Source organism: Manis javanica, chromosome 7, assembly GCF_040802235.1.
Source record: "Manis javanica isolate MJ-LG chromosome 7, MJ_LKY, whole genome shotgun sequence".
Lineage (NCBI taxonomy): Eukaryota > Metazoa > Chordata > Mammalia > Pholidota > Manidae > Manis > Manis javanica.
In genome coordinates, this window is record NC_133162.1 from 125848482 (window position 1) to 125874576 (window position 26095).

The window sequence follows — 26095 nt, forward strand, 5'->3', positions numbered from 1 at the left end:
ATGAATACTAGGGTTTCTCCAGGGCTGCCAGCAGCCCACCCTAGTTCGCCATCTTGGCAGGAAGCCTGGGTGTGGGAAATGAATGCCATGTATGTCTAATTCCAAAGCACATTATTTCACTATACTGTGAGGTCTGTTTAAACACATGTAGCCTACAAGTATATTCTCCTAGTAATCTTAGAAATCATCTTGGCAAACTCATTCATTCAGGTTTCTGCAGCCCTCTTCTCTTGGTGGGAAAAAGCGTCAGGAACAGAGAATACAGTCTTTCCTCTGCCCCCAGAATGTCTGCTCCTTGCAGCCAACATTTCACAGATGAATGCCTAGAAAACGCCTTAGCTGCATCCAGGGAATTTGGAGTGCCTTCCTCTTGTTTCTGAGGGAAAACAAACAAACAAACAAAAACTGTCCTTTCTGCAGCAAAGCCCCAGGAATTGGCTGGGCGGCCCGCCTTGAGAACTGGAAATCATATGCCCTCTAGTGGTCATCTTAGGAGATCCCAGCCAGATGGCCGTTTCTACAGAATGTGGAAGACCGAAAAGACAAAATCCTTGGAACACTTAATTAAAAACCTTAATGGTGAAAAGCGCCTTGCTTTAGAATTTTATTTAAAATATCAAATACAGGTCATGGGTGATAAAACAGTCATTCATGCTATCCACAAATCCTAGCAGGTTTTATTGAAGCTGCCTGGCCTTGGGTCCCAGCACAGAGTCCCTAGGGCTTGGATGGGTTCCTGAAGCAAGGGTACTAAACTGGAAGCAATCGACTTGCCAGAATTCCTCCTGGGAAGGGAAGGCTGTTTCCGATGGGAAGTATTTGATAGGAAGCTGAGACCTGTGCAAACAGAATGGTTTTGACCCGATCTGGGGAGGATTTGTTTTTTATTGCAGCCTGAGTAAGAGAAGATGAAAAGAATGAATGAAAAAGTGAGGAAGCCAGGTGAGGGTGCCCACCCTGGGTGTGTGTGCTCTGCCAGCGCTGCCCCCCACACCCCCACCAAGCCTTCAGATCAGTCTCCGCTGCCCACTAATGCACAAAGGGGTTCTTTGGGGCATCTCAAAGGGCAGCTGAGTTATGCATCACAGCTGGTGCAAAGTGAAAATAGCCCTTGAGCACAAAAGTGGGGTGGCCTAGAGAAGCCCCAGGAAGTAAGCCCTGGGAATCATAGGTATCATGGGAAGGGACTGGACCATAATTATCCAAGCTTAACCAGACCTCTGTGAGGGAGGGGAACCCTAGCTGGTAAACTTGCACAGGTATAAACTTGGTTAAAGTAGATGTTTAGGCCCAGGTTTTCAGAGAAAACCAGCAACTTAATTGCAATTCCAGCCTGAATGTCAAAATTCATATAATAACATGATACCTTGATAAGCATCCATGCCAACTCAGAAAGGAAGAATGTGACACTTCGGTTCAGGAATGAGGCCTGTGATCCTAAAACAATGAGAGATAAGCTAAAATTCCTTTGGATTTAGTTCTTTAAATGTGCCAGAGTGGGTAAGGGATGATAGAGAAGACAGACCCAGTTGAGTAACCCAAAGTCCAGAGACTTGTTCATTTGGAACATGACAACAGATCTAGTAGCAGATCTAGGACTCAAAACCAGGTCTTTAATTGCAAAGTGTGCATTCTTCTCATCTCCTATGTTGCCTCTCCCACACAGAAAGCCCATTTTTATTGTCTTTTATAGTGAAATAACTTCAACTGAGAAAAGCTTATAGTCAAATCCTTTACTCTAACTTAATACTGCTTTTCTATTGGTACTAGAAAAAAATCAGTGTTATAATAGCCCTAAAACTGCCAACACACCTGAAAAATAGTTAGCTCTTCATCGGAGGAAGGGACCCAGTTGACCACATAAAACCAAAGTAAAGTGCATTTAACTGCTCTTCCCTATATCTTTCATGTGTACTGGAAATAAATTTTATATTCCTTTCCACTCAGATTTCTTTCCTCCAAAATAATCCAGGTATGTGACTTCTTAATGTCTTCTTAACGCATGGACACACTGAGAGAAAGATGAGGTCTTATTTATCTTGGCCTTCCTGAAGCCTGGCACCTTTTTGGCACCTTTTGGTAAATGAAAAGTGGACAAAGCCTCTGACATGGGCAGGAGGAGAAGGAATCCGTGAGCTCCAATTTTGCAGTGAGAGATGACAATGAAAAGAAAGGGCCAAACCACACAGGGGCACACATTCACCTTATCACTAGGCTGCAGTGCCAAAAGCCAGTCACAGTTTCCCCTGAAGTCTAATATTTATTGCATGATGACTTATCCAAGAGTCATTTCCATCCCTAGACTAACTCATGCAGGCATGATAAAGTGAAGACAATTTGGAGCCATTCACTTTGCTTCTGCAATAAAAGAAAGACAGGGGTTTACACAGCTTCTGTTCTTCAAGCTCAGCATACTTGCCCATTTGGTGTCTCATTTGTCTTCATTTCATCCCCGTGAAGTCAACAGTGGCTGTGATGCTGGTGTTTGGACCAGGGCAGATGAGAAAGCATGTAGGCTTATTCCTGCTCACCACAAGGGAGAGTCCACTAGCCCCCATCTCACTTTCCTGCGGCAGACACCTGTCGCCCACATAAGTGGCCAGCACTGCTCTGAAGGCACCAGAGGACCTCCACCCACAAACAACAGCCTGCCAAGCCTAACAACAGAGAAAGACAAAATCATGCAGAATTACAACATAGAATTGCAATACAGTTTGATAAGAGCAATTATTGGAGGAACAGGTTAGGTATGGGTGTGGGGAGTCAGGTGAGCACAAAAAACAGGAAGTTATTGAAGAGTTTGAAAAGTAAAGCTTCAGCATAAATTGTAGTAAATGAAGTAACTGGAAAGAAAGCACTAAAACCGTTTTAATTAATTAGTTAAATTCACTTTCTACTCACCAAAATTACTGCACCTTCTGTTTTCCTGCTTGGTTGAAAAATTTGGCTGAAAAAACAATTATATTGGCCTTACTAATCACAAAATAAATAGAAAAAATATGCACCCTCCCCCAACAAAAATAAAGCTTCAAATAACAAGTGTTAATGAACAATGAACAAATTTGAACAAGTGTTCAAATAAGATGTGGAAAAGTTGACACACTTGTGCATTGCTGGTTTGAATGTAAAATGGTTTACTGCTGTGGAAAATGATTTGGCAATTCCTCAAAATGTTAAACATAGAATTACCATATGACCCAGCAAATCCACTGTGAGGTACATGTCCAAAAGAATGGAAAACCAGCACTCAAGCAAATCCTCATACAGGCATGTTCATAGCAGCACAACTCACAAGAGCCAAAAGTGAAAACAACCCAAATGCCCAGAGACAGATGAATAAACACCTTGTGGTATGTCCATACAATGGAATATTATTCAGCCATAGAAAGGACTGAAGTACTGATTTATGCTACAACTTAGATGTGCCTGAAAAGCATACTAAGTAAAATAAGCTAGATATAAAAGGTCACAGATTGTATAATTCCATTTATATTAAATATCCTGGAGGATGGAGGATTAAAGATAGAGGTGTGAGAAGTGAGAGAGAGGCCTCCTCCCAAAACCACATATAATACGAAAATGTAATTAATACAACTAATCCTAAAAGAACAACAGGAAAGAAGGCTGCACCAGACTGCATACACCTAGAGAAAAGAACAGACCTCACGGAACAGGGTAATGTACAAAGCTATGATTCGGCAGGACCCAAGCTCACCAGCAGGAAGAAGAAAAACAGAGCAGGGAGGGAGTGGAGGCCTGGGACTGCTGAACACCTAGTTCTGGAGATCTGCTCTGGGAGCACAAACCTACATTGCATGATGCTCTGGTGATCAATGGGACTGGAAAGCTAAGACAGGCGGAATACCTGGAGAGACTGAGATTCCAGCCACTTGTGGAAAACAGGAATCTATATCCTAGAGCAGGCTGTTCTAGGACAAAAGAAAGGTGGGAAGTCTAAGAGACTTCCTAACAGCAAGAGGGCTGCTATAGGGGCAAGGACTGCACAGAGCTTACTGCTCAGGAGAAAGGACAGGTAGACAAAATTGTCAGGGCACACACTGCCCAGCAGGTTGGGAACTTTAAGGAGCTTCAGACGCTCTATCCCACTGGCTGGATATGCAGATCCAAGGCCCCACACCGTGACATGTGCCTGCCCTGGCTCACAAACCAGGAGTCTCTGCCCTGACGTCAGGCTAGCCAGAGGGAAGCCCTGCCAACAGCAGCAACAATTGCAAAGCATACAGGCCTACAACTGTGTGTGTATCCCACTCGTTCTGGGAGTAGAGTTGGGCATAGCAGCCGGGAAGCAAGAAACAGCTCTTTCCTCCCCCCAGGCACCAACATCACTCCCCTGCAATCCCTGACAATGTTCCAGGGGCTAAGAAGCTGCAGAAAGTAGAGCGTCTGGGCACTAGAGGGCACCACATACAAATATGAAACATCAAAGGAACCTGATTCAAACCAAAATCGTACAAACACCGAAAAAGATTCAAATGAAACCAATCTCATTGATTTTCCTGAAAGAGATTTCAAAATAAAAATCATAAACATGCCAATGGAGGTACAGAAAAATATTCAAGAACTCAGGAATGAATTCTGGTCGGAGATGAAATCACTAAGAAATACAATGGAGGGTTTTAAAAGCAGATTAAATATGGTGGAGGAGATGATAAATGAAATAGAAATTAGAGAAGAGGAATACAAGGAAGCTGAGGCACAGAGAGAAAAAAGGATCTCTAAGAATGAAAGAATATTGAGAGAACTGTGTGACCAATACAAACGGAACAATATTTGTATTATAGGGGCACCAGAAGAAAAGAGAGAAAAAGGAATAGAAAGCGTCTTTGAGGAGGTAATTGCTAAAAACTTCTCCAATATGGGGAAGGAGATAGTCTCTCAGGCAATGGAAATGCACAGATCTCCCAACACAAGGAATCCAAGGAAGACAACACCAAGACATGTAATAATTAAAATGGCAAAGATCAAGGATAAGGACAGAGTATTAAAAGCAGCCAGAGAGAGAAATAAGATCACATACAAAGGAAAGCCCATCAGGCTATCATCAGACTTCCCAGCAGAAACTTTGCAGACCAGAAGGGAGTGGCATGATGTATTTAATGCAATGAAGCAGAAGGGCCTGGAACCAAGATTACTCTATCCAGCAAGATGATCATTTAAATTTGAATGAGGGATTAAGTAATTTCCAGATAAGCAAAAGGTGAGAGAATTTACCTCCCACAAACCATCTCTACAGTGTATTTTGGAGGGATGCTATAGAAAGAAGTGTTCCTAAGGCTAAACAGCTATCACCAGGAATAATAAAACCATGGTAAAGAAAGTAGAACAATTAATTACTAAGCAATTACAAAATTAAATTAAAAATCCCCGAAGTCAATCAAGGGATAGACAAAGAGTACAGAATATGATACCTAATATATAAAGAATGGAGGAGGAAGAAAAAGGAGGAGGAAAAAAAACTTTTATATTGTGTTTGTAATAGCACACTAAGTTACGTTAGACTCTTCGATAGTAAGGAAGTTAACCTTGAACCTTTGATAACCATGAATCTAAAGCCTGCAATGGCAATAAGTATACACCTATCGATGATCACCCTAAATGTAAATGGTCTGGATGCACCAATCAAAAGACATAGAGTAATAGAATGGATAAAAAAAACAAGACCCATCTATATGCTGCCTACAAGAGACTCATTTCAAATCCACAGACATACCCAGACTTTAAGTGAAGGGATGGGAAAAGATATTCCATGCAAATAATAGGGAGAAAAAAATCAGGTATTGCAGTACTTGTATCAGACAAAATAGACTTTAAAACAAAGAAAGTCATGAGACAAAGAAGGACATTACATAATGATAAAAGGGTCAATCCAACAAGAGGATATAACCATTATACATATCTATGCACCCAACACAGGAGCACCTACATATGTGAAACAAATACTAACAGAATTAAAAGCGGACATAGAATGCAATGCATTTATTCTAGGAGACTACAACACTCCACTCACTCTGAAGGACACATCAACCAGACAGAAAATTAGTAAGGACACAGAGGCACTGAACAACACATTAGAACAGATGGACCTAACAGACATCTACAGAACTCTACACCCAAAAACAACAGAATACACATTCTTCTCAAGGGCACATGGAACATTTTCAAGAACAGATCATATACTAGGCCACAAAAATAGCCTTGGTAAATTCAAAAAGATTTAAACTATACCAACCAGATTCTAAGATCACAAAAGTATGAAACTAGAAATAAATAATGCAAAGAAAACAAAATATCCCACAAACACATGGAGGCTTCACAACATGCTCCTAAATAACCAATGGATTGATGACCAAATAAAAACAGAGATCAAGCAATATATGGAGACAAATGACAATAATTCAACACCACAAAAATCTGTGGGATGCAGTGAAGGCCATGCTAAGAGGGAAATATTTTGCAATACAGGCCTACCTCAGGAAAGAAGAACAATCCCATATGAACAGTCTAAACTCACAAGTAACGAAACTAGAAAAAGAAGAACAAATGAAGCTCAAAGTCAGTAGAAGGAGGGACATAATAAAGATTAGAGCAGAAATGAATAAAATCGAGAAGAATAAAACAATAGAAAGAATCAATGAAAGCAAGAGCCAGTTCTTTGAGAAAATAAACAAAATAGATAACCCTCTGGCCAGACTTATCAAGAAAAAAGAGTCTACACACATAAACAGAATCAGAAATGAGAATGGAAAAATCACTACAGATACCACAGAAATACAAAGAATTATTAGAGAATACTATGAAAAATTATATGTTAAACTGGATAACCTAGAAGAAATGGACAACTTTCTAGAAAAATACAACCTTCCAAGGCTGACCCAGAAAGAAACAGAAAATCTGAACAGACCAATTACTAGCAACAAAACTGAACTGGTAATCAAAAAACCTATCTAAGAACAAAGTCCCATACCAGATGGCTTCACCACTGAATTGTATCAAACATTTAGTGAAGACCTAATACCCATCCTCCTCAAAGTTTTCCAAAGAGTAGAAGAAGAGGGAATACTTCCAAACTCATTCTATGAGGCAAGCATCACTCTAATGCCAAAACCAGGCAGACACCACAAAAAAAGAAAATTACAGACCAATATCCCTGATGAACATAGATGCAAAAATACTCAACAAAATATTAGCAAACCAAATTAAAAAATATATCAGAAAGATCATCCACCATAATTAAGTAGGAGATTTCTTCCAGGGATGCAAGGATGGTACATCATTCGAAAATCCATCAACATCATCCAAAACATCAACGAAAAGAAAAACCACATGATCATCTCCATAGATGGTGAAAAAGCATTCGACAAAATTCAACATCCATTCATGATAAAAACTCTCAGCAAAATAGGTATAGAGGGCAAGTACCTCAACATAATAAAGGCCATATATGACAAACCCACAGCCAATGTCATACTTAACAGTGAGAAATTGAAAGCCTTTCCTTTAAGATTGGGAACAAGACAAGGATGCCCACTATCCACTTTTATTCAACATAGTTCTGGAGGTCCTAGCCACCATAATCAGAAAACACAAGGAAATAAAAGGCATCCAGATTGGCAAAGAAGAAGTTAAACTGTCACTGCTTGCAGATGACATGATATTGTACATAAAAAATCCTGAAGGATCCACTCCAAAACTACTAGATCTAATATCTGAATTCATCAAAATTGCAGGATAAAAAATTAATACACAGAAATCTGTTGCATTCCTATACACTAATGATGAACTAGCAGAAAGAGAAATCAGGAAAACAATTCCATTCACAACTGCATCAAAAAGAATTAAAATACCTAGGAGTAAACCTAACCAAGGAAGTGAAAGACTTGTACTCTGAAAACTACAAGACACTCATGAGAGAAATTAAAGAAGATACCAATAAATGGAAACACATCCCATGCTCATGGATAGGAAAAATTAATATTGTCAAAATGGCCATCCTGCCTAAAGCAATCTACAGATTCAATGCAATCCCTATCAAAATACCAATCAATAGACTAGAGCAAATAGTTCTAAAATTCATATGGAACCACAAAAGACGCTGAATAGCCAAATCAATCCTGAGGAGGAAGAATAAAGCTGGGGGGATTACGCTCCCCAACTTCAAGCTCTACTACAAAGCCACAGAATCAAGAGAATTTGGTACTGGCACAAGAACAGAACAATAGACCAATGGAACAGACTAGAGAGCCCAAATATAAATCCAACCATAAATGGTCAATTAATGTACAATAAAGGAGCTATGGACATACAATGGGAAATGACAGCCTCTTCAACAACTGCTGTTAGCAAAACTGGACAGCTACATGCAAGAGAATAAAACTGGATTATTGTTTAACCCCATACACAAAAGTAAACTCAAAATTGGATCAAACACCTGAATGTAAGTCATGAAACCATAAAACTCTTAGAAGACAACATAGGCAAAAATCTCCTGAATATAAAAATAAACAACTTCTTAGTGATTTTACAGCATCTTACTATGCTGATGGACAGTGACTGTGAAGGGGTATGTGGGGGGGACTTGGTGAAGGGGGGGGCCTAGTAAACATAATGTCCTTCATGTAACTGTAGATTAATAATACCAAAATAAAAAATATAAAAATAAAAACAAGCAACTTCTGAATACATCTCCTCAAGCAAGGGAAACGAGCAAAAATGAACACATCAGACTACATCAAATGAAAAAGCTTCTGTACAGCAAAGGACACCATCAACAGAACAAAAAGGTGTCCTACAGTTTGGGAGAATATAGTTGTGAAAGACATATTCGACAAGGGGTTAACATCCAAAATATATAAAGAACTCAAATGCCTCAACACCCAAAAAGCAAATAAGCCGGTTAAAAAATAGGCAGAGGATATGAACAGACACTTCTCCAAAGAAGAAATTCAGATGGCCAACAGGCACATGAAAAGATGCTCCATATCATTAAGTATCAGGGAAATGCAAATAAAAACCACAATGAAATATCACCTCACCCCAGTAAGGATGACCAGCATCGAAAAGACTAAGAACAACAAATGCTGGCGAGGATGCAGAGAAAGGGAAACCATCCTACACTGCTGGTGGGAATGTAAGCTAGTTCAACCACTGTGGAAAACAATATGGAGGTTCCTCAAAAAACTAAAAATAGAAATACCATTTGACCTGGGAATTCCACTCCTAGGAATTTACCCAAAGAACACAAGTTCTCAGATTCAAAAAGACATATGCACCCCTATGTTTATCACAGCACTATTTACAATAGCCAAGACATGGAAGCAACCTAAGTGTCCATCAGTTGATAAATGGAGAAGAGGTGGTACATATACACAATGGAATACTATTTAGCCATAAGGAAGAAACAAATCCTACCATTTGCAAGAACATGGATGGGGCTGGAGGACATTATGCTCAGTGAAATAAGCCAGGCGGAGAAGGACAAGTGCCAAATGATTTCCCTCATTTGTGGAGCATAACAACAAAGCAAAACTGAAGGAACAAAACAGCAGCAGACTCGCAGACTCCAAGAAGGGACTAGCGCTTATCAAAGGGAAGGGGTGGGGGAGGTGGGAGGGGAGGGAGGGAGAAGGGTTGAGGGATATTATGTTAAGTAGACATGGTGGGGGGGGTCACAGGGAAGACAGTGTAGCACAGAGAAGGCAAATAGTGGATGTGTGGCATCTTACTACACTGATGGGCAGTGACTGCAGTGGAGTATGGGGGAGACTCAGTAATATGGGTGAATGTAGTTTTTTCATGTGAAACCTTCATAAGAGTGTATATCAATAATACCTTAATAAAAAAAAGAAAAAGAAATATCCTGGATATGCAAATCCAAAGAGACAAAATACAGATGGGGGTTGTGAGGGGCTGGAGAGAGGGTTGAGAGGGGAACAGCTGCTTAGTGTGTATGAGGTTTTACTTTGTTTGGAATGACAGAAAGATCTCAGATAGAGAAGGTGGCTACATGACACTGAATGTACTAGACACCATGAAACTTACTTTATAATGGTTAATTTTATATTATACATATTTCACTTCAATAAACATTTTTTCAAGTAAAGCTTGAGCCAAGAGGTGACTGGGAACAGGAGGAGAGCAGGATCTTGCCAGATGGCCTGGAGGGGGACATCTGAGTTCGAACATCATGTGCAAGAGGGAAGTGGCCCGAACAAACAATATGGGCTGCGGAGGTGGTCGTGTGCTGGGTGGGAATACGCAGGGGGTGCCCGGCGTGGAGAGGGCTCTGCCAAGGAGTATTGAATTAACTGGCACATAATTCACAGATATATTGCCGATGTTTATGTTAGAGGCACTTCCAAATGCCTGGACAACTGACCAGGTGAGGGCAGGAGTCGGCCCCACCGGGGACCACCCCAGCAGGACACAGAGCAGAGCGGGCTTCACCTGAGGCCACAACCAGGATTTTTTCTCAGGAACTATCAGTTGCAGGTCTGTCCCTACCTACCACCTGAACAAATGAATGATAGAGGCCCCAGACTTCTACCCTATCTTGCAGTCATCTTTGCTGGGGGACCTTCTCAACCCTGTAACTTACACTCTAGGGCAGAGGTTCTTCACCTTTATTGTGCCATGGACCCCCTATGTGCTTCTTTATTAACAGGAATGGTGAAATAACAGTCTAGTGACTGTTCTAATATACTCATAGTAATAAGTATAAATGATATTCTGAGCTATGTGCAACACGTATAATATGATATAAAATATCCCACGATTCCTCTTGCTGATAAAGACAGGGGAGTTGCTAACAATGGTGGTCATATGCCTCTGTTCATGACTGAAGCAAATATTAAATGTCTGAGGGTGGGGTGGGTAAGTGGGATAAAGAGGCACAAAAATCTCAATCATAGTATAAGATGGTCACAGGGGTGGCAGTGCAGCATGGAGAATATAGCCAATGGTTCTGTAACATCTTCCTATGTTGACAGATGGTAACTGCTGGAAGGATTTAATAATATGTGTAACTGTGCAATCACTGTGTTGTATACTTGAAGCCAATATAATATTGTATATCAACTATCCTTCAAAAAAACAAAAATATTAAATGTCATTTAGCAGCTAATCAAAATATACATTTCACAGATCCCAGCTTAAGAACTCCTGCATCACAACCCAAAGGGAGTTTGTGGGGCAGTAGCTAAAACTCACCACTGAAACTGGTTATTACTGGCATCTAACAAAGAAAATTGAAAAGGTGTGCATGGCTGAATTGGCTAAGGTCTGTCTCCTCCCAGTAAAGTTGGAGACAGCAGGCAGGGGAAAATGTGACAAGATGTCAGAGGGCAGTCACAGAAGGGTGATAGGAGGCCCTGAGGGGGGTGGGCTTAAAGGGCACAGTCAGCACAGGGCAGACATCTAGGTGGCCCAGGGGAGGTGATGGTGTCTGCAGTTTTCTCTCTGTACAACTGGTCAAGCAAGTCCTGCTCAGTGAGATTTGTGTACCACCAACTAAGCAGACATCTTTGCTCTAACCAAGTGTGTGTGTATGTGTGTGTGTGTAGACTCAGTATAAAGTGCCTCTCATTCAAGCTTAATGACTTAATGCAAGTGCACCACATATTTTTTTATAAACCTTGTTTTTTTTAACAATCCTCACCATCCCTGGGTGGACTTGAACCACCTACCTTTAGCTTATAGCCAAATATACAAACCAATTGCACCACAGAGACTGAGCCAGGAGGTATTTTTCCCTGTGGCCACAGGAGGCACCTGAGAGGAATGGCTGTTGACTGCGTGCCCCCAGGCCACCGCTCTCCCTTCTAATCCCTCTGCACTCTGCCTGAACGCTGTCACTCTTCACCTTGGCCTCCAGGGCCCGACGTGATCTCCAGCCTCAACAGTCCTTCCCACCACCCTCACTTGACCACTGAGCAGGACTGGGCCACGGGACGGGCCACGCTCCCTCGCCTTCAGATGCCACTGCTGCTGTGGCCCCTTACAGGTCTGCTCTGCCACCGGGCCCGCCAGGGACTGTGGCCTGTTCCTGTGAGTGTAGCCTTAGCACCAGGAAAGCCTCTGCATACTGTTGAGTAAATTGACATTTAAGTGACAAATTAATACTTATTAAATACAATGGAATGTAGCTCTTTCGGTCTTGTATTAGTCTGTTCAGGCCACCACGACAAAATGCCACAGACTCGGCCTTCCGCAAACTTATTTTCTCCCGGCTCTGGAGGCTGGATGTCTGAGATGAAGGTGTGGGCAGGTTTAGTTTGTCCTGAGGCCTCTTTTCTTGGCCTGGAGAAGGCCCACCTTCTCGCTGCGTGTTCTCGTGTCCTTCGCTCTGTGCATGCCTGCCCTGATATCTCTTCTTATAAGGACACAAATCTCACTGGATTAGAGCCCCACCCTAACAGCCTCATCTTAACTTAATCACCCTTTAAAGATCTTTTCTCCAAATACAGTCACATTCTGAGATGGAGGCAGAGGGGATTAAGCCTTAGCAAACATGAATTTTGGGGGGACACAGTTCAGCCCATACAGATCTGGAGCAGTTTATGAAGCAGGGTAGTCGGTGGCCAGAGGCAATGTAATGGGGTTGCACCCCTTCTTCTGCCTCTGCTTTCTATTCTCAAATATCATAAGAAATATAAAACCCAGCAAACTGTGACTGAGCACAGGTGCAAGGGCACAACCTCTTCTTCCAGGGTAGTAACCTCTCCCTAGCAGGGCTGGAGCTCTGGGTACGTAGAGAACATTCTGCAGTCACACCTTCTCAAAATTGAAGAGAGGCTCTTAGAAAACTTACACGCAATTTGAAAATAACTGAACAACTACCAATCACCAAATCGGAGATGTTTTTTGTCTTGATATTCACCGGAAACCTACTCGGAGAGCTGCACGCAGAGGACCTGAGAGAATCTGCCCCAGCGTTTGGTCCTCGTCCGCGGTGTCAGCTTCCCAGGGCCGCAGGTTCTTGCTGCCCTGCAGCCGCAGGCCCTCCTCTGGCTGCAGTACCGGAGCCTGTTCTGTTTCATCCCCCCGACATTCATAAGCTGCTCACCTAACCCCCAGAGCAACTGTATTTGGAGGCCGGGCCTGTGAGCAAGTAGCTAAGTTATGAGCTCTTAAGGGTGAGGCTTTAATCCCATAGGACGGGTGTCCTTATAAAAAGAGGAAAAGGCACCGGAGCTCTCTCTTCCCCACATACACATGGGGGAAAGGCCATGTGTAGACACAGGGACACGGCAGCTGTGGGCAGGCCAGGAAGGCAGTTCACACCAGACTAACTGTAATGTTGGCCTTCCAGCCTCCAGAACTGTGAGAAAATAAATTTCTGTTAAGTCACTCGGTCTGTGGTATTTCATAGCAGCCCAGGCAGATTAATAGAAGCTTGTAAGAAATGCAGAATCCCAGATCCTACCCCAGACCCACTGAATAAGAACCTGCATATTAAAAGGCCCGTTCATGTGCACATTGCAGTTTGAGAAGCACTGTCTCAGAACACCAATTGTCTGAAAGCTCTATTTTGATTTTGATACAATAAAATGGGCCACTCGTGAACTTCAGTTATACTAGAGCTAACAAATTGTATGAAATCTTTTTTATGACAAAAACATGCACCTGGAGTGCACATCTGATGTTTCTTCCCATCCAGCCCTCCTCTTTCTGTTGAAGAACTGGTCTATCCCTGTACTTCTTGAAGCACTAGTGACCTCGGTCCATCAGCCACGTTCCAGGTGTGAATACGTGACTGAGGCCTGGCCAGTCATGGTGCCTCATCTGCTTGTCCGCCTCCACTTGTCAGAGCGTATAACCAAACAGGTCCAAGCAGACTTTCTTGGTTCTTGACGTATGGATTCTGAGAGAGAGAGAGGGTCTCTTTCTTTGGGATCATACACTGAAGGACATAGGTATGAAGTTGCAAGGCTACAGCAGAAAAAAAAATAAAACCAACCAGAAAAAAAAAAACCAGAGATGAGAGATGGTGAGAGAGCCCTGACAGCACTGTTTGGGCCCCCCAAGTCCAGCTGCAAGCTTGGATTGACCAGTTCTGTTGGCCAGTTTGTGCTTTCCCCAGAGACAGGTTTCTGTCACGTGTAACCAATACGTTCAGGTATTAGTACAATTCTGGTCACAAAATCTGTTTGCTGTAAAGCAATATTTAGTCCAGAGGCTGACCAGTCTGTACCCACATATTTTGATATTCTGAGCCAGGCATCAAGCTGCCTGCCAGGGACACCAGTGCAAAGCAAGGGCAGTCCTGCCTCAATTGCTGACGGCCTGGGAGCTGGAGCTAGTGGAGAGTCAGGACACATCACACAGCAAAGATGGTAAATCATGCAATAAAGATGGCAAATGCTGTCATGGAGCTGCAAGCAAAGCCTTGTGGGAATATAGAGTGGGAGGGAGAAGCCTTGGGAAAATAGAATAAGCAAAGGCTTGACAAAAGAGTTGGCACGTGAGCAGAATCTTAAAAGGTGGACATTTCCCAGAATTTGATATGGGAAATGTGTTTCCTTAGATGAGGAATTAGCATGTGCACAAACCAGATCTGTGGGACATTCAGGACTGTGGCCTGGCAGATGCCCTGGGGCTTGCCCACAGAGGGTGTGGTTGAGGGGGACAGTGAGAGGTGAGACACTGCGAAGACAGGTTCCATGATGTCGCAGAAAGACCTTGTCCAGACAAGGAGTTGGATTTAATCCTTAGGCAGCAAGGAGCTAATGTGCAGTTTTGAGCAGAGAAGAGTTATGAGCAGATTTGTTATTTAATAAGATCCCTCTGGAGATTTAATGGGGTCATTAAGCTATGAACCCTTGGCTGGCAGAAATGTCATGGTGCATGGTAGTACTTAATAAATATTTACTGAATTGGGAGGTAATGACAGTCTCCACAGAGGCAGTAGCAGTGGGCCTAGAAAAAAAGGAGCAATTTTGAGAGACATTTTTGAGCTAGAATCAATAGGACTTACCCAACAATTAGGAAAGAAAGGAAAGCATTAAGCATGATTTAGCAGTTTCTCTCTTGGATGACCAGATGGGTGGAAATAAAAAGTAGGTACAGGTTTTCAGGAAAATATAACAGCCTCACTTTGAACATATTGCCTGGGAATCCAGGGTGAACTTTCTGGAAGGAAGTTGGCCTAGCAAATCAGGAGTTCAAGAAAGAAGGCCAAAGAGAGAAGGGCATGGAAGTCATCATCACAGACACACAGTCCAGAAGAGAGAATTAACTTCTGAAATGCCATCAATTGTTCAAATCCAGACTCCAAAGGCAGTTGTTATAGCCAGGTTCCTTTACAAGTGTCACATACAATAGCAAAGCTGACCCACGTCCCCATATTCCCAAAGACAGTGGAATATGCCTGCGCAGCACAGGTGGGGATAAAACAACCAGACTCCAGCAGTCCGGCTCCCTCGGCATGGCAGGGCCATAGACAAACTACACTTCCAGCGATCCTGGCTGGCAGCTGATGGTGGACCATTCATGAGAAGGAAGAGCATAGCCTCTGCTGGACCAGACAACATGGAAGTACTTCTGCCAGTTCCAGAGGAACCACAGAGCCAGGGGGCCTTCCGGTCTGTTCGTTTCCTGGCCAAACTGGCCGTGCACTCACTCTTCCCTGCCAGAAGTTCCTGCCTGCACCTCCACTGTCCACCTGAAAGATGCCAGGGGCCCTGTGGTGGGCACACACATGAGTGGAGCAAGACAGGCGGCAGCGGTGAGGGAACCAACCGCCCAGGAACTGTAGAACCCATGATTCCCAGTGTAGTGTTTTGACTTAGCTGAAGTTCATGACCATATCAGAAAGGTGACTGCTTGCTTTCTTCTTACACCTTTTTCTTTAAAAAAAAAAAGAAAGAAAGAAAAACACTAAAACCTGAATTAATATAGGAAGACATCTCTAGAAGTGTAAAAAGCGCATTGTATAGTAGTATTACAGTATGACCTATCTGAGTTGTTTTTTTTTTAAGTATGGGTGTGCATGTGTAAATATGCCTGAAAAGATGACTCCCAGCCCTGGGAAATTTGGATGAAGAAGGCAGAACAGGGAGCTTTTACTTTTTACGCTTCTGTATAGTTTGTTTTAAAAGAAAAGACAGCTTATTAATTTTCATAAAACATTTTTCAAAAAGCATTGAACATTTTACCCAATGATAGAAGGACAGTCAGCTATTCAAAAGATTTCCAGGTCTGTGCACAAAGGTACGTCCCTAAACATCGGGGCTTCAGGTAGATGCTCTCAACCAAGTCAGAACAAGTTCCCAATGACTGCCTGCAAGGGAAGGCGGCCTGCTGTCTCCACTGGCAGTGTCGCTCCCTCTTTCTCCTCCCCCTTCATGCCTCCCAGGTCAGGTAGGAACTTGTCTGGAGAAGGCGTGTAGGAAACGGGAGTTACAACAGTGGTAAATACGGGAGTCATTGGCTGCAAGGACACTTGTAAAGCAAGACCAGGCACTAGATTACTTACAAGTTCCTGGGGAATTTGACACTCATTGCCCAGCCTAACTCAAGTTTATCACACTCAGAGTTAACAAGGAATTCATCATCAGGTCAGTGGTCAGGTCTAACGCTGGCTTGTCCCTGAGTTGAAGGCAGATGGATAGATGTTCTGGGCTGACTTCTTTTACTTGGCAAGAGTGGAATTCCTGACTGGTTGAGATACCTCCCTGCCAGCTTGGGGAAAGGCCATCAGGCGTATAAATCCTGAGAGCCTCCTCAGAAAAATGAGAAAAAAAGCGTAAAGACTCAGGACCAACTGGCTTGGAAAACATTTCATAGGACAAAGATTTTTAAAATTCCAGATTAGGGAATTTGGGTAAGAAATTAAGTAAAATTAAAGGAAGATAAAAATCAATTTGGAAAACAATCTACCCTCTCTTACAGTTTTTTAATGTTTTCTAAATATCAGGAAATTGAAAACACATCAACGATAGGCAGCCCAAACAGGGAAGGTGGCTCCTTTACCTCCTGTGACATTGCCACCAGCTCTGCTACAAGAACCCCACCTGCCCCAGGCAGGGGACACTGTTAGGGAGGGAGCCTGAGACGCTTCTGCTCTGCCTGCCCATCTCCCCATCACCTCCACCCTCACCACCCCCATCAAAGAGGGAGGTCCGATGGACAGTGGCCTCACCCTCCTCCTTTCCTTCCCTCCCTCCCTCCTTCCCTTCTCCTTTTCCTTTCCCTCTCCCACCTGCCAGGTTCGGGTAACAGAAGGGCTTTGTAAGTAGTGTCTGTTGTCTAGACCCTAGTCTGCTACAAACAGTCCGGAGCAAAGCAGAAAACAGCATCTTTCTAAAAAGAGGTTAGAACTTCCAATCCAATAAGTGCAGATGCTCCTTCCCCTGGGAGAAGGGCTGAGTTATATCCAGCCATGAGGCCACCATTTACAGGTATCACCAACACAAGACAGTACTGACCACCAAGAGCAACCAACCAACCCGCCATGTTACGGTACAGATGTCACAATTCAGATCACCAGCCCTTAAAGATCAACTTACAAAATCTCCAAGCAACGTATACCATCTAAAATGGGGTCACTGCCTTTGGTAGGCCAGCAGCTATACTAACCCATGTCACTTTTAAGATATATCAAAAAAGATTGTTATTGAGGATGTGGAGAGACTGGAACTCTTGTGCATGCTGGGGAAATGTAAAAGTATGTGCCCACTGTGGATAATAGTAGTATTAGTATTTGGTCCAGCAGTTCTACTTTGGAAAATATACCCAAAAGTAGTGAAGTAGGGACTCAAACAGATATTTGCACACCCATGTTCATAGCAGCCTTATTCACAATGACCAGAAGGTGGAAACAACCCAAGTTGTCCATCAGTTGAATGCATAAACAAAATATGGCATGTGTATGCACACAACGGCATATTGTTCATCTTTAAAAATGAAGGAAATTCTGACATGTGCTACCACATGGATGAACCCAGAAGACATGCTAAGTGCAATGAGCCAGACACAAAAGAACACATAGTGTATGATTCCACTCATATGAGGCACCTAAAGTGGTCAGATTCACACAGACAGAAGGTAGAAAGGTGGTCACCGGGGCCCAGGGGGAGGAAGGAATGCGGAGGCGTGTTTAATGGGTATAGTTTTCATCTGGGAAGATGAAAAAGTTCTAAAGATGGATGGTGGTAATGGTTGCACAACAGTCCAAAAGGACCTAATGCCACAGAACTATACACTTTAAAATGGCTAACATACATTTTTTGTTTATGTATTTTACCACAGTAATTTTTAAAAGACCGTTATGAGGCCACAGAAAGCAGCCTTAAGTCCAATGTATGTTGATCCATGTTCAAGTACATTCTTTTCTACTTCTGGGAACTGGTTGATTTCTCTGGTTATGGTATCAAAAGTTGTTAAATTTTCCCTGATAGTACCGTCTGGTGTATGATTTTCCATCTTGAACCTTGAGGCAACTGGAGTCTCTCTTGGTCTCCCTCAGGTACAACCAGTACCCCCAGCAACCTCTGCTCAACTGGCCCAGGCACGGCCAGCTTGGCCGACCTTGTTCCTCCACATGTTAAGCCTACAGGTCTGTCCTGACTTCTAGATACAGCCTCCCTCACCTTTATTGTCATGTAAATCTACTAAAGTATGCCAGCTTGCTCCGTATAGAATAGATGAGACCCACTTCCTGTGTCCTGGCAGATAGTATCCTGTAAAGATGGCACTGAGCTTAAGAGGGCAGAATTTGTTTCCCAAGTTGTGTTTTTTAAAATTCTTAGTGGAATGAATCTAGACCATAGAGATTTAAAAATATAGCCCAGAGATGATAATTTCTCATATTTTTTTCTCATCTCTCTTTATTCTCTCCCTTCCTCTACACAAAAACAAAATCCAACTCAGGTAGAGTAGTTGCACTCCCTTCTCTGAAATACTGACCTTTGGAACCTTAACTTCTCCCCCCACATGCCCAGGCTGATCAGAAAGTTCTTTACAAGCAAGTACTCACTCTAAACATATTTTGGTAAATAAAAATAAAAGAACTTTAATCTAGGTATAGGTGTGTATATACACCTCTTATATTTGTATAGTGTTTTAGAGTTGACTTTGCACTTTTACAAGCATGATCAGACTTAATCTTACCAAGAACCCCGGGAGGTGGCAGAATTATTGTTTCTACATTACAGATGACGAAACTGAGGCCCAGGAAGGTTGTGTGTGGCCCAAATTTACAGGTAACCAGTCAAGAAAGCCAAGATTCACTCCAAAATATCTCCACTCCAAGTCTAGTTCTTGTTCTACACTGTGTGGTCAAAGCAATGAACCAAACACCATCAGTAACCACCGTTTTTAGTTTCTTACTGTATGAAACCTAGATCTGACCCTCATGTACCAAAACTTAGTCCCTACCCTCAACAGATAGTTCAGTGAGAAAAGCAGAATTTATTCAATACATAGTGGCTAATGCCAATCACCAAACTTGCCCTACCAGTAATAAACGCAGTAGGCAATGTGCTGTACAACTCTCAGCCCGTGAGCAGGAAGGACCTGCATAGTTTGGACAGACACCCTGGCAGGACCAGTGATCTAAGACCCTCTAGGAAAGGATGAGCTCTGTGAATGTTCTGATCTCCTTCCAGGCACTGCTTGAGTTGGCCTCAGGGAATTGCCTTGTCTGGCCTGGCTGCATGTGGGTCTCCCCCAGCCTTTTCATGACAGACCCCTCCATTGGTTCACCTCCTTTCCAAATCCTGCCACGAGCTCAGGTGTTCTGCCAAACCTGGCCTAGAGCCTCAGATGTCCTTGCCGTGGATTCTGCCCACCAGGCCACACACTCAGCCTTGCCATCCTTAATTGTTGCTTTTTTTCCTCTGGAGCTATTGCTCACTCTTTCCTTGAATAGTAGTGTCCCGCCTGTCTGTGCAATTTAAGAGGGTAAAATCTCTGGACAAAGAGTATTCAAAGACTACTTCAGCCAACAAAACTTTACTAAGCACCTAAGAGATGCAAAACATTTATGACCTTGAACTGAGCAGCCAGTAAACATCAATCACATTAATAATTAAGCAAACAGGCATTTTGTCTGTGATATGCCCTGCACGTAGGTGGAGTAGATAGATGGCCAATAGAAACTGCCAAATGCTTTCCCAAATTATCTTTCTGTCAGACTGCCCAATTGGGAACTTGCATGGAAATCCAGGAAGCCAAACAATCCCAATTGCTATATTAAAGATACTCTTGTCAAATAAGTATTTCTGGACCCATTAGCAGTACTGTGGTGTTGGCTGAGGGAAGGTCTCGGAGGGATGCTGGCATTGTACATCTGTACGGGGGCAGAGAATATGGAAAGTCTGAAGCGTAAAGCCTGGATGGACCATTCCAAGCTGGTCTAACAAACAAACAACTCTGACAATGGGCAAACTGAAGGATAAATGAGGACACGGAGCAGCAGAGGAGGGCGGATCTAAGAGGCAGAAGAGAGTGAAGGTGGGGCACCATGGAGGGAGAGGCCTCCTCTGTGGTGCAGCAGTAGGCCCACCCTGAGCACCGCTGATGGGAGCCTGGGGAAAAGGGGACACTGCCTCCTGGCTCCTTCCCCCTGGCCTCCCCATGGGAGAGAACCGCGAGAACATCAAGGCTGAAGCGCTTCCAAATACCCTCCCAGAGGGTGTGACCACCCAAGATTGAAGAGGCCTCTCCACCTAATGCTTCCCTGAGTCTCTGCATAGAGGACCAGGTTGTCACACTCTGAGATGCCACGGCCCCTTGGAATCTTCTGAGCAGAATGTGATCCTGCTCCAGTTTTCCAGTGCATCTGATTCCCTGGCCACAGTATTCTTTGGCATAACATTAAGCCTGTGACCAGCCTTCCTTTGGTGGTCTGCCATATTGTTAATGTGCCAGAAAACCGCTGAGATTAAAGCTTAATGGAGCTAAGGGAAATAATCTGTAATGAGTGTTAATAAGCACCAAGTGTGAAACTATTAGTGGGATTGTTACTGAGATAAATTGCCTTTTTAAATGGTGTGGGATACTTTGTGGTTCAGAGTATACAGCCCTCTGTTCTTGATACTCTTATCAAATCCAGGAAAGCGTTCAGTGTTTCAATTCTCCTGGACTTTTTTCCCCTGTAGCTGCTGTAAACCAAAACCGTATCTATAATGGGAATTTTAAATGCAAAATTCTATAGCTGATCTACACTTACAAAAGGTAAATATCATGCAATGTTCTGTAATTGGCTAATTTTCTATGGTTTTCTCATTTTTGTACTTAGAAATGTAAGAAATGAGTGGAATGGGGACTCATTAAATTACAATTTTTCTTGAAACGTACAAACTACAATTCCCCCTTTTTTTTTTTGCTGTTTGTAGGGATGTGTACTGTGTCAATTTGGTTTACCTGGAACTATGGACCCCAGAATCCTTGTATGGTTCTGAGATAGTGTTGGCCAAAAGAGGAATTTGTGCAAAGTTTGGAAAGCAGGACGAAAGCAGTAGGCATTAGCCTCTAAGGGTGACAGACACGGCAGTGCAGACAGCTTCCGGCTTACCGGTGCTCCCTCCTGCGGTGTCCAGCTCTTCCCGGCTGCCAACACTGCAGACTCCCAGCACCACAGGGCCCCCACCAGAATCTTGGCTCTTCCGAGGCAGTCGTTGCACAGAGATCACACCTTTCACCATCTTGCCTTCACGGTCCTGTGCTGGCGACTGGATGCAGCTGGTTTTCCAGGGAGATTCCCCTGCCAAGTTCCAAACTGCTCACATGCCAGCCTCAGGGCAGGCAGACTAGTGACTTTTCTCTGATCCTCCAACCCCATCTTTCAGGAGCTTGCTTCCCTAGCTTCTGCCTTTATAACAAATCCCTTCCTCCATAAAATTCAGGGCGTTCTCACTTCCCTGATTAAACTCTGAGTCCCTCGCTTCACCTTTTGGAAGCAGTCAACCAGCCAAAGAGATTTCACACCAGAGTTAAGAGTTGGCTCTACACTTGATCCTGCAGAAAGATGTACAGAGCTAAACTCATTATCTATTAATAGGTCCCAACAGAAATAAAGATGAACCATTTAAGGCAATATCTGAGATAAATCCTCTTTCTTGTGATCTAAAATGAGGGCCTGGTTTTGTAAAAGGGCTAAGAAGTTACTAGTTTTAAGTTGTCATTTTTGGATTTAAAGATAGTATTAAATTGGATGGTTTCCCCTTCTCTGCAAGTGTTGACACCCCGATTTTACCTTCTAGTTTACAATAAGGCACAAAGGAAAAGGAAATTGAAAGCCATGGTTTTTCTGCTCTGTTGAAATAGGTTTCCATTTCTAGTCTAGAGCTGTATACAGCAACAAAAAAACATAGTAAAAATAAATATTTTTCCACCTTCTGAAAGTACATTACACAAGAGATCTCCCAAGCACTAAGGCTTCCTTGATTATTCACATAATTCACTCTCTCCTGTACCCTCAAAGGTCTCATCTCAGTCTCTGCCAAATGCAGCTCCTCCTGATTAGCTCATTAATTTCTCCATGAACTGCCCTCAGTTCTGGTCTGTCTCCTTTCTCTGCACTTTCTTAGGTGCCCAAGAGACCATCCTAAGCCCAAAATCCCTCATCTGCTGTGACTTAAGAATATTCTGCCATGTGGTATTAAGTGTGGCAAGAGAACGCACACACATCACATTCATTACCAAAATGTCACACTCCCAAAGGAAAATAGCAGTTTCAGAAAACCGGGTTAGTCACCAGAGAGACATCTGTACATGGTAGAGATACGTACACTATTCAGTGGACAAGATAAGGAGATAGGATAAAAATAATACCAGACCCAGCCAAATCTGTGAGAACTGGGTTTTATCAAGTCCTGACGTTGCCAAATTGCTAAGTGGCTAGGGACAAATCATGCATCTGTTGGGGGTAAAGTGCTCATTACCCCAATATACTTTTGCCCTCTAGAATGTCCACAGTTTATGTGACCACATGACAGCCAGAAAGAAAAACTCCATTTCCCAGCATACTTTGAAGCTAGATGTAGCCATGTGACTAAGTTCTGGCCAATAGGGTATAAGAGGAAGGATTACATGGAAGTTTCCAGGAATTTCCTTTCGAGACAACTGAGATGTGTGCCCTTCTTCCACCCTCCTTCCTGGGATGTGGAAATGTTAGATAGAATCTCATCTGGGCCATGATTGCAAGGGCCACACCCTAGTAACCATGAAGTTGAAAGCTGAAAGTAGCCTGGGTTGCCAATGACTGAACAGCCCTCACACCAGACTTTTATGTGATAGAAAAATAACTGTCTATGATTAGGTGCTGTTAAAATTAATAAGATAGCCAATTGAAATGTTATTGCATTAGCAATATTTTTACCATATGTATTTTTTTCATCAGTAGAAATAACTGCTATTGCAGTTTCTCAGGGGATTTTTATATTGAAAAATCTTCATTCTCTAAAACATTGGACACTGTGCTCTGGTGCTGGACAGAAGTCAGAAGCGAATACAGGAGTGTAAGAGAAGTTACAAGCTTCCTTTTTTCCATGTCACACCTCCACCTGCTTCATCTAATTGACATAGTTGGAGAAAGAAAAATAAAAGCTGATGGAGGTAAATAGCCAGTGGCATCACCAGCGCTCCATAGGGTGATCCTCAACAATATCCCTGAGATTTGTCCCCAGGTATCCAGAGCTGTTTGCTTAGCTGGATCTCTTCACCACGTTTCTCTCTGACAGTCGGTGCGAGTGATTAAAGTCCTCAATGATGTAGGGATATCTGTTTTCCTGTCCTTTTCCTTGCCAGCCTATGTTACCCCATGTCTGTTTGAGCTAAAATCTTGACAGAGCTCCCTGTCCGGATTTTCTGTGGAATGTTAGTCCTTTTTTTTTTTTTCACCTACTCTGCTGTTCCTAGTTTCATCCATCTCAGCTCTCCCAGAGTTATGGTCTTCTCTGCCCCCACCTCTCCTGGCTCTCTGCTAAGATGTGAAATAAACACATTTTTATCTGAAAAAACACCCCCTGATCAGCCATCCTTTCATCCGAGTACAATAACTGCATCTTGATCCCATGTCAACTTGGAACCAGAGCACACGCTTCACTGTCAAAGGAGCCTCATCACGGCAAGCAAAGCACTTTGACTTCGTTTTTCTGGTCTTCTCTGAGGCTTTATGGTTCACAGAGAGCAGTCGAATAAAGCAGCGTATTAGATATTTCTCTTCTCCTAAGGGCCCTCTCTGGCCTTACCCTCAATGGCATTGTTTTTAGAGAAGTTTTCTCTTCAAAACTTCCCCGCGTTGTTCCCAGCCCCTCTGGCTTCCCCTCCTTTATTTTCCACCCCTGACCCCTCAGCCTTTTCCTGTGCCCAGCATTTGATCTCTGCTCCAGCTTTGAGCCCATTTTTGCATAGCTCAGCTCTGCAGACTGAAACTCTCCAAGGTGCTTAACCAAACAAAGGCCTGTCAGTTGACAGAAGCCCTCTCTGGAAGGCAGTTCACCCATTCTCTGTTGCCTGACTTTGCCTCGTAGGGCCTCACCCTCCTCTCACAATCTATGTGTTTCTTCCAAACAATATAATGCCTTTCTCAAGGGGAAGTCTACCAACAGCTAAGGTAATAAAATGCCTCTGGCTTCTGCCTTATGGGTGTCCATGTAGCCTCTAACTTTATCTCAGGTGTGTTCTCAATTACTAATTCATTACATGGCTTGTAAATTTCACAGGTTCCTTGAAGAAAATGCAGCACCTTTCCCTCTGCTATATTTTTTCTTGAAATTAGTGTTTGTGGTGGGCACGATCTAGAATAGTTCTGCATATACACCTGAGGGCAGGTGGGCATTATCCTTCTAGAAAAGTAAGCACCTCCCCTTGGGTTTTAATGTCTGCTGGCAAAGAAACTAAATGGATGTTTCATGGAATGGACATGATTAACCTTGGGAAACTGAAAAATAGGATCAAATGGGTCTAACTATTTGCTCTAGGCCTTATGCTGCACATACAATTTCCAGCAGGTCCCACTGGCCTCTAGCATAAGGAAAAAGAATTCCTCAGTGGGGCACATAGACAGAAAGTCCATTTCATTTGCCCAGGGCAGTCTTGACAGAATTATAAATAAGTGTTTTTCATTCTCAAAAATATCCCATGTTGGACAATAATGTCTATGGTCATCTGGGTGAAGCGTTTCCAGTCTGATGCCTAGCACAGTGACTGACCCACAGTAGAGGTGGTACCTACAGGGCTTAAGACTATGGGATCTGTGGTCCAATGGCTGGAATTGAGTTCTGGCTTCCCCACTAGAGTACCTAAATCAGGGTTCTAGCTACAAATGATAGAAACTAACTCTGGCTAATTTAAGCAGAAAAGGAATTATTAAAAGGATTGGGTGTAGCTCATCCAAAATTGCTAGGAGAGCTGGAGAATGATGTTCAGAGGCTGGGCACTCGGGACCCTATACAAAATCACAGTGCAGAAGTGGTCTGGTGATGGAAGCTACTGCTGTGCCCTGGAGGACTCTGATGCCTCCCCTACCCACTGCACTGGCAGCTGGCGGCACCACGGGCCCGAGGCCCTGGCCCTGCTACACCCAGCGCTGGCCCTTAGAGGGCTCCCCATGGCCCCTGCTTCTCTACGCTGTAGGAAAGCTACACAGTGGCGTTCCAGGCTTACTCCCTCCACCAGATCATTTTCACACATCTCTTAAATATTCACTTTGACCATGTTTCTGTGGACCATCCAGATCAGAACCCCTGGGTCTCTGATTTCACCACCTAGAAATACTCTATTCCAACATTTGCATGAATATACAAGATAACGTGCACAAAACAGGTATCTCTGAGGCTATTAACCACCACTATAGATAAAGAAGAAAAAGATGATGTAAAACTCCTCCATTTAATCCAAAAATATTAGAAGGATATGCTTAGACTTTATTTAGAAAAGTAGTACATACTGACAAAAATCATTTTTGTCACCCCTAACCTATCCCCACAGTAGACTTAGATATGCCTTGGCTTTTTCTATGGCTCATCTTGAACAATTTTTCACAGACATTGTTCAGCTCCTCAGGACAGGGGGCAACCTGGGATTTACACGTTAGCCACTGACCTTGCTAAGTCAGCACGTCATTATCTCA

At 43.2% G+C, this 26095-nt stretch overlaps 1 long non-coding RNA gene and 1 pseudogene across 3 annotated transcripts; both read right to left on the minus strand.

Annotated features, from left to right (window-relative positions):
- Nucleotides 1-590: 590 nt before the first annotated feature.
- Nucleotides 591-21779, minus strand: LOC140850493 (uncharacterized). 3 transcript variants are annotated; one of them, XR_012133403.1, is made up of 5 exons: nucleotides 21536-21779; nucleotides 2902-2947; nucleotides 2204-2657; nucleotides 1367-1437; nucleotides 591-894 (listed from the first exon to the last, which is right to left on the minus strand). It is a non-coding gene; the product is annotated as an uncharacterized lncRNA (long non-coding RNA). The 3 variants fall into 3 exon arrangements; XR_012133404.1 differs by having other exon boundaries at nucleotides 1367-2358; XR_012133402.1 differs by having other exon boundaries at nucleotides 1367-2657.
- LOC118967924 (transmembrane protein 126A pseudogene) lies at nucleotides 15964-21529 on the minus strand (annotated as a pseudogene).
- Nucleotides 21780-26095: the final 4316 nt, after the last annotated feature.